The following is a 10,077-nucleotide window of genomic DNA, read 5'->3' on the forward strand; positions in this document are numbered from 1 at the left end:
GATAATCTAAGTCAATATGTTTAGCACATTTGTGGGAGATTGGATTTTGAGTGAGAAATAAAGCACTCCGATTGTCACATAAAATGGTTGGAAGATCCGGAGGTAAAGCATGAAGTTCACGCAGTAAGTGCGTAATCCAAATAATTTCTGCAGCATTATTGGCCATGGCCCGATATTCAGATTCACAACTAGACCGGGAGACCGTAGGTTGTTTCTTTGCACTCCATGAGATGAGGTTTCCACCCAAGAATATAGAATATCCATATGTGGAGCGACGAGTCTCAAGACAATGTGCCCAGTCAGCATAAGAGTAGCCAAGAATATATGTATGTTTAGGTTTGCAAAAGGTAAGCCCAAATGATAAGGTGCCTTTGATATAGCGAAGGATCCTTTTTACTTCTTGGTAGTGTGCTATAGTTGGGGCATGTAAAAATTGACTCACTTGGTTGACAGCATATGAAATGTCAGGTCGGGTGATAGTCAAGTATTGTAGGGCACCCACAACCGAATGATAATGGGTAGGATCAGAGAAAAGGTCCCCGGTGGTTGTGAAGGAGACATTCGTGGTCAATGGGGTATTAGCCGGTTTGGCATCCAACATTTTTTATCGTTCAAGAATATCCCGAGCGTATTTGGATTAGTTTAGAAATAACCCATTGGTTGTATAAGTGACTTCAAGCCCAAGAAAGTAGTTGAGCTCCCCTAAATCTTTTATAGCAAACTCTTTATTTAAAAGAGTGATGAAGGCCTTTATAGTTTGCTCATGATTACCTGTTAAAATCAAATCATCAACATAAACCAATAAATACATGATGCATGAGTCCCTTCTAAACACAAAGAGAGATGTATCTGCCCGGCTACACATGAATCCATGGGTAGTTAAGAAAGTACTAAGCCGATGAAACCATGCACGAGGGGCTTGTTTAAGTCCGTATATAGCTTTGTGTAATTTTCAAACATGGGTAGGAAACTGGGGATGTATAAAACCCATGGGTTGTTCCATATAAACACATGCATTAAGACGCCCATGTAAAATGCATTATTAACATCAAGTTGATGTAGTTTCCAATTATTGATCACCGCCAAAGAGATAACAATGCGAACGGTGGACGCCTTGACGACCGGGCCAAAGGTGTGCGAGTAATCGAGGCCTGGGACTTGACTAAAACCTTGAGCCACAAGCCGAGCTTTGTGGCGCTCAATAGTACCATCAAAATGAAATTTGGTGCGATAGAGCCATTCTGAACAAACAATATTTCGATTTACCGGACGAGGCACCAAAGACCATGTATTGTTTTTGTGTAAAGCATCAATTTCACTTTGCATGGCACCCACCCAAATAGGATTCTTTTTAGCGGTTTTGTAACTTGTTGGATCAGTAGTAGCAAAAAGAGCATGATGAAGTGCATGATGAACGACCTGCGATAAATCAGCATGATGACGAGGTTTGAAAATACCCGCTTTAGCACGAGTAACCATGGGGTGAGTTGGCATTGGAGGTGGCGGCGGTGGAGTGGGAATGAGACTGTTTTCCGAGTGAGGGACCTCGGTATTTATATCAGATGTAGGGACAGGAGTTTGTTCAATCGGTTGGGTGTTGTTAGGCATAGGAATGGGTTGAGATGGCTGGGTGGTTTCATGAGTGGGATGGTCAACATGTATTGGAGTGTGTGAGGTAGGAGAATCCATGCAAAGATGACATGGAGATATGGTAGTTAACTCTGAACTTTTTTGTTTTGGTGAGTTCAAATGTACTTTGTCAAAAGCTTTATCCAAAAAAGTGATAATTTGGAGTGAAGATATCGGGGTTTGGTTATTAGTGGCAGCAAAGGGAAATGTGGTCTCATCAAATCGCGCATGACGCGATATGTAAATTCGAGATGTGACCGGATCAAGGCATCGATACCCTTTATATTGTGTACTATATCCGATAAAAATGCTCGGTAAACTTCTTGGCGCAAGTTTTTGTTCCGCTTAATCACGAGTATGGGAACACACGACAACCAAAGGCCCTAAAAGTATTGTAGTTAGGTGGCTCCGAATATAAAAGCTCAAACGGAGATTTACCATGCAAGATTTGAGTAGGCAAACGGTTTATAATATAAACGGCGGAAGAGAAAGCATCAACCCAATAAGATGGGGGTATGTGAGCATTAAATAGCATTGCCAAACCGGTTTCGACAATATGTCGATGCTTCCGTTCCGCTCGTCGATTTTGTTCGGGTGTGTATGGGCATGAAAATATGTGAAATGTGCCATTTTCTTCAAATAATGCCCGAACTTTATGATTTACAAATTCTGTTCCCCCGTCACTTTGAAAAACTTTAATTTTTCGAGAGAATTGTGTTTGGACAAACTTCATGAAAACTATCAAGGCGTTATTAAATTCAAATTTGGTTTTTACCGGATAAAGCCAACAGAAACGAGAATAGTCATCAACAAATACGACATAATACCGATAATTATTAATAGACATAATCGAGGAGGGTCCAAATAAGTCACAGTGGATCATGTCTAAAGGGTGCAAAGCCCGCTTATTATTAAAATCAAAAGGCAACCTGTGTCCTTTAGCCAACTGGCGCGACAAATAAACACCCAATTTTGGTAAAAGAGAGGTAATATATAAATGTCCCTACTTATTTAACTAGAATAGTGTCAAAAGAAACATGTACCAAACGGGTGTGCCACACTTCATAGGATGCCTTTGGACTTCGCGTAGTGGCAACAAAAGCTTCATGACCCGTTTGTAGGACATAGAGCCCGTTCTCACGCTTTCCCCGAGCTAGGACCTGTTTTGTGAGACGGTCCTGAATAAAAAAGCGTGGGTAAGAAAATAATACATCCACAACGTTATCTTCGGTTAGTTTACTAATTGACAACAAATTTTTAGTGATATTAGGGACTACCAAAACGTCATTTAACCGAGGTCGGTTTAATATTGTGGAATGACCTTTATAAGTAATTTGGAGAGACTTACCATCTCAAAAAGTTACTGTTGCATTACCTGCCAGGGTGGTAGGGTTAGACAGTAAAGTAGGAGATGTAACCATATGGTCCGTGGCACCGGAATCAACGCACCAATCTGGTCCACCGGATGACACATGGCACTGGGAAAGAAAAGCACGCGCAAGGTTGTCATCATTGGTGGAGTGGGTAGCAAATGAAGAAAGGTTTGGACACGCATTGGCGTAATGACCGTTTGTGCGACATAATTGGCAATGGGGTGGTCTGCGACCACGAGCCCGACCACCGGAACTTCCTGACCCCACGAGTGAAGCGGACTCCACGACCACGATAATTAGATGATTGCCGGGAAGATTGGGCAGAGAACGCAACAGTTGGTGCGGTGGAGCCGTGAAGAGCCCTCATAAAGAGTTCATGACTTTCAGCCTTTGCAAGTAATTCGGGGGGCTGGGCGAGTGGACCGGATGGAAGTAGAGAATGTTTCAAATTATGGCCCAAGGCCATAAAGAAACCAATGAAGTAGTTCGACATCTTCCACCGATTTCCCGATTGCGGACAATTGATCACATAAAAGCTTAAAATTGCGTCCATATCCAGCAACTGTTTTGTTACCATTGAGAGTTTGACGGAGTTGTTCGCGGAGATTTTGAACACGTTCAATGGATGAGTTGCTGTAAGCCTCTTCCATAGCAACCCAGATTTGTCTTGCCTTGGTCACGCCAACAATAACCGTGGCGGCTTCTTCGGACAAAGATGCATGAAGGATGATGACTGTACGTTGGTCCTCCTCGAGCTAAGGAGCATACAACGGATTGTCAACCACTTTGTCGTTTTGAACGAAAGTTGGAGACGGGGCAAACGATGATCCATCTAGTAAAAGTTTTGATAGGATAAGATTGGAACCATTTGGTTTTTCCATAGTAAGTAATTTGAAGATGTAAGTTTGATTGCAAGCATATGAAGGAGGGTGTTGAGTGGGAGATTTGAATCGGGATTAGAAGAGGAAGACATGATGACAAGAAGATGAAAAGTAGGTTAAGACAAGGGGAGATCAACCAAATGGCTCTGATACAATGAGATAATTGTATTTCCACAAATGAATGGAGACATGTATTTATACAAAGATAATTTACAAAGAGTAAATACAATAATTAATGAAATACATAAATGACATTAAGTAAGGGAAACTAAAAGGTTGATTCTCTTTTTGGTCCATGGTGGTAACTGAAATTGTGAAAAGAGGGTATGGAAGAAGATGATAGAGGCATTTATGTAAAACAACAAAAGTCATTTTTATGTGACCATTCTTTTTAGTGTTATTTTTAAATTAAATGTTTTATATTAACCAGAAACACAAACACAGCATGCCTTAAAATATATGGCCAGAGATTTTTGGGCTTGCAATTTAGTTATATATGCTATGTCTTTTTATTGAAAACTAGGCTTCAACTTACGATATGCCTTATGTAACTGCGACATTGATTGTGCAATGGATAAATTGAACTACGAAGAATGATTGAGCAATCACCCTTAGGATAATACCAAATAGTTGTTATATACTAATTGATAAACTAATATCAAATAAATGCAAGATAATGATTTCACGACTCATAATGCAAAATACTAATGATTGTCTAAAACCAGAACCCAAAACCCTAATTTTTATTGTAGGTTTACAAATGAAAAAAAATGTAAGTTAGCACTAAATCTTTGAATACCTAAAGCTCTGGATTTTTATTACCACTAACAGGATGACATTGGTTCAATAATTATACAGTGCACAACGATTCACCTTCATGTCATATTATGTTTTTACGGACAATGGGAGGGATGAATAGTAGCCAACAATTTTTTTATGGTTCTTAAATAGTAATGAGTCTTAAAGAGGTTGAATAGTACGAAAGTCGCTTAAAGGGTCTCCAAAATCATTTAATCAAAAAAACCAATTACTCGTTCTGACCTTAAAAAAAGAGTTAATGAATACGCAATTGGAAACGTGTCTAAATGGGTCTCATGGTGTGGGAGACATTTGTTGTGTGTGTTTAATGCAAGCAATTCTTGAGCCACTTTTTTTAAAAAAAAAATTGAGTTGATTAATTATAAACTAGTTACAACTCGTGTAATACACGAGGTGATACTAAAATAAAAATAATAAAAGCAAATAATATTATAATATAAATAATTAAAAATGATTAGCATATTTGTATACTACATGAGCTAAACAACCAAAACGAATGTGTGTTTGTCCAACTAAATAACAAATTCATCATTTACTTTTGTCACTAAAGTAATGATATTCTATATTAAAAAACATTGATATCAGGTTGAAACGTCTACAGTTGTCAATTGTTGCATAAATCAATACAATGGTAAACTAATAACATTTCTATTCTTAAATTATATGAGAACGCGGGTATGCTGATCTTGATGTGATGAGAAAGGCGTTAAAGGATTACCAATCCCGACATCCGAACAGGTTTACTACATGTTAAATTTTTTTGATGAGAAAGGCGTTAAAGGTAGTTGAACGTTTGTTTGTTATGAAAATGATAAATACCATAAAAACCAATATAGTTTTTTTACTCACAAAAGTTCCTTGATAATTTTTTTGCACGTTAAAGTCCATCTACATGTTAAATTTGAACAAAATAGTGACATAATTTATAAAATCATATATTTTTTTTCTTATGTGGCATTAGGGGAGTTCACGTTCCAGTTTTGAAAGTTTGTAATTATATAAAACCAAAACCAAACAACTGAAAATAAGAACCAAAACGAATGAAACCATTACAAATGATCTGGTTCTGGTTTAATTTCACTATTTGAGCTTATTCGGCCTCCATAGAGACGCATAAAATATAAAATGAAATAGTTATACAAAATGCATAAATTGTTCAAAATAACCGGTTTTCTAAATGATACATGGAAAACAAATATCGATAAAGTTTCATCGCCCAGTATAATAACATTAACTTGCAGAGCCCAACCTAAAACATAGATCAATAAATTAATGAAAAAGAATGATCGTAATCTTTTAACTATGAAACTTGGACTTCTAAGCAATTGATATTTGATAACTCAGACGGGTGTATTTATTAGCTCTGATTGCTTTGTGTTTTAGTGGCTAGCTGACAAAGGACCTAACACCACACTACGTCGCACATATCTTAATAAGCAATTCTTGCATGACTTCAAGCTAAAATGACTTCTAAGACGATAACATATATTAATCAATTGGAAAGCTCATTACACGTCAATTAAAAACAAAAGTCGCTTCCATTAGGCTACACCACTGGCGGAGCATTTTCTCTTCACTAAGTTCGGTCGAACCCAGTCCTTTTGTGTTTTTATATATAACTTATAGTATCAAATTAACGAACGAACCCATTATTTTTCGATGAGCGAACCCGATATCATTTAAAAAAAATTCGAACCCGTTGATTATGAAAAATTTAGTTAACAAAACTTTTTTGTAATGATTTCTTTATAAAATATAATAAGCTTTATATAAAAATAACTAACAAACATTATAAATGGGCCAATAACAACCCCATATATAGATTATAAGTAAAGCTTAAAATGATTCATATAATGGGTCAAATAGTTCAACTCAATTAGCATTCTTGAAAATAATACCTTTATAAAAAGACAACAAAAACAACGGTCATCGCCTCGGCAACTGATCAATTATGTTTCCATCGACCAGACGATCATCGCCTTTGCCAGTTCGCCGCAAGGCTTAACCATCGCCAGTGACTGTCTATCGTTTGTTGAAACTAGCATTAGTTCTACGGGTTGCAACGACAAGTGTTGAGAGATATTTCCTTCATTGAATCACGCGAAGACGATTTACGTAATCAGATGGGTGACAATTATATGAATGACGCTTGCGTTTATTAAATTAAAAAGGAGTTCTTTCTTATTTTACCGACTGAAGATGTTATGAATAATTTTCAAAACACGAAACGCGTAGGGAACAACTATAATATATAATATCTTCTTTCTTTTTTACTATTTAACATGACTTTGTATATTGTTGAATGTTGAGTATGTACTTTTGTTATAACAGTGATATTGTATTTTATTTATCTGACCGAATAACTGACACGACCCATCCAGGCCTGAAAACTTTGACGCTGGAAAAAACCAAACACTAAAAAATCTCAAACCCATAGAAAAATATTCATGACTCTACCACTAGGCAACACTTCAAGTAAGTTATTACTTATTAGAAATGGCACGTATGTACTTAACCAAACCTATTATTTTGCTTGAAGTTGATATTTTTGTCTTATGATTTATTATAATTATAACTAGAAAGGTTGGGAAAATAAACAAAATAAGAATAACAATAACCGCATAAAAATGTGAATTAAAAATAAATAATCTTAACTTTTATGTATTTGCCGACAATAATCCCAACTTTAAAAATCACTACCAGCAGTCCCAACTTTCAACTACTTTTGTCTCACTGGACATCCGTTAAAAAACACTTAACGTCGTTAAGTTTTTTCTCGAGTTTCAAACTGATGTTTATGGGCTTTTGATCGGGAGAACGATACGATTCGACTGAAGTAAAACTTATCTTGAAACGGTGATTCAAATGACTTGATTTTTGTTAATTGGAAATTCAAACACCCGAATTGAAACATTGTTTCGTCGTTTGGATCACCGTTTCGAGATAAGTTTTACATCGGTTGACTCGTATCATTCTTTTGATCAAAAGCCCAAAAAATCGGTTTTAAACTCAGAAAAAACTTAATGACGTTAAATTTTTTTTAACAGATGTCCACTGAGACAAATAATAGTTGAAAGTTGGGACCGTTGATAGTGATTTTTAAAGCTGAGATTAATATCGGCCAATACATAAAAGTTGAGATTATTTATTTCCAATTTGCCTAAAAAATAGGTAAATTGAATTTTAATATTCCATCTTTTTGTAATTGGCCGATAATAATATTTCTCATAAAATAGTTGTCTCTGGCCTCACCTTTCACACTAATTGTTTTCATTGGACTTCCATTACGTTAAGTTTTTTCCAAATTTCAAACTGATTTTTTAGGTCTTTTGATCAGAATGAGGATACAGAACAATTTATGTACAACTTACCTTGAAATGGTGCTCCAAAGGATGAAACGGTGCCTCAATATTTTGTCCATGGCACTTCCATAAGATATGATGAAAATTTCAATGATTACAAAACCGCTCATTCACCATGGAAGGCTGTTTATGAAAGATATGAGAGAAGTGCTAGGGTTAAAGATGTCTAAGTGAATGTCAATCAGGTTTGAAGGCAACAGGGGCAGATAATTCCAGTCCATGCTAATCCAGTTCAACTCAAGTCAATAGGGTGATGAAGGCGGTAATTGTGAATTGGTCAATAGTGGAGGAAGATGAGGAGAAGATAAAGCTGAAGTAGACTTTCTGTAGTGAAAAGATTTCATCAAGTGATGTTTCTATCACTAATGAGGATGTTATAATGAAAATGATTGATAGATTGAAAAGCAATGATGTTGATAATCAAGCTAAACTGGATCAAGCTTGCAAAGATGTTGATAATAGCTACCATTAGAAATTATCGTAACTTAAATCAAATCATTATGGATGAAGAAGCCATTGTTAGTTCACAACCATTATCTTTTCTTTTATCTAAGTAGGTCGTGTGAATCACTCTTATTTTCTACCTGAGTGATTTAAACAAATTATCGTACTCTTTATTACCTCATCATGTAATCAAATTATTCAATATAAATATATGTTGTAGGATCCACTAATTACAAAAGGTCCAAACTTGGTTCCTCTTATTGACATACACGTTGGAGAGTATGCATACTACTTGTATGTAATTAAATAAAGTTTCATTTTTTGATGTAAAGTAAGAACGTTGGTATTGTATAAATATAGATAACTTTTACTTTCTATTGGAATTTAATAAAAAGCAATGTTTGTTATTTTTAAGTAACGAGCTACTTTAAGTTTTTAGGTAATTTATTTAAATGATAAATCAATATTATGTTATGGTCTAGTGGTGCTTGTTGTATTTGTTAAATTTGAAGGGAGTTTGGCGCCCAAGTTCAAGTCTTCTTAGCTCCATTATCTCTAAACTTTTGCCAATACTTTTTATTTATTTATAATGCATATTTGATTGTTGCTTGTATATATAATATAAGTGCACCCTCCTTTATTTGTTTATTTTTTGTTTTCACATTTTTAAGTTTATGCTAATAAGATGGGATATTTGATGTATACAATACGATTTAGTTTCTGTATCGTTGATACCGATTGGATTTGTGTTGGCTCATAGCCGAAATGTACGGATATCTTTTTAGGTTCGCTGCAGGCTTTGTTAGTAAATTTATTTTTCGGTTTAGTTTCGATGTTGTAAGCCAATACCAACCGAATTTATGTTGGTTCGCCACGAAAACGCGCAATTTTTTTAGTTTGTTAATTTGTTATATCTTGGTGTTGACAAATTTATTTCTTTGACTACGCTATCTTTCCGGCAAAACACGCGGGGTGTTTTACCTAGTTAACATTTATGTTTGGTGACCGACTACAATGGTACATTGTTTTCAAATGTTATTTAGAGAGAGTTCTTATTTTAATGCCGAATTATTAAATTTTAATTAACTATCGAGTTGAATCCTATCCCAACCGAGTTTTACTGTAGTTGGCCTTCGGGCGACGGGTTTTTCCGTGACAGGAGATGATGGTGTGTTTGGGCTATCCAGTGTTGTCTATGATTGCGGGGTATAGGTCGCAATGTGCCATTTTGTTACCCCAGATAACCAGACTTAATTCGTTGATCGTTCAAACAAAAAAATATATAAAAATCAATCGAGTAGAATACTTGAATATCTTTATTTATTTCTCATCGTGTAATTTATTTGGCCCCAGTGATAGAGGTGAGGAAAAAAACGGATAACCAACCCGAATATGTTGAAAATGGTCCGGAAGCTATTGAAACCGTGAACCGGATTGTAATTCTTTTCATTGAAACTGGTTCCAAACCGGTTAATATTTTGGATTATTTTATTTTTATAAACAAAAATGAATTTTATTAGGGTTAGAAATAGAAATAGAAATAGAAATAGAAATAGAAATGGTTATGGT

General features: G+C 35.7%; 1 pseudogene; it reads right to left on the reverse strand.

The window, feature by feature from the left end:
• Positions 1-637: 637 nt before the first annotated feature.
• Positions 638-1,608, reverse strand: LOC143631713 (putative mitochondrial protein AtMg00820 pseudogene; annotated as a pseudogene).
• Positions 1,609-10,077: the final 8,469 nt, after the last annotated feature.

The sequence above is a fragment of the Bidens hawaiensis genome, unplaced genomic scaffold, assembly GCF_021521415.1.
Source record: "Bidens hawaiensis isolate Kalapana, Puna unplaced genomic scaffold, B.hawaiensis_p1.1 tig00006250_1, whole genome shotgun sequence".
Classification (NCBI taxonomy): Eukaryota; Viridiplantae; Streptophyta; class Magnoliopsida; order Asterales; family Asteraceae; genus Bidens; species Bidens hawaiensis.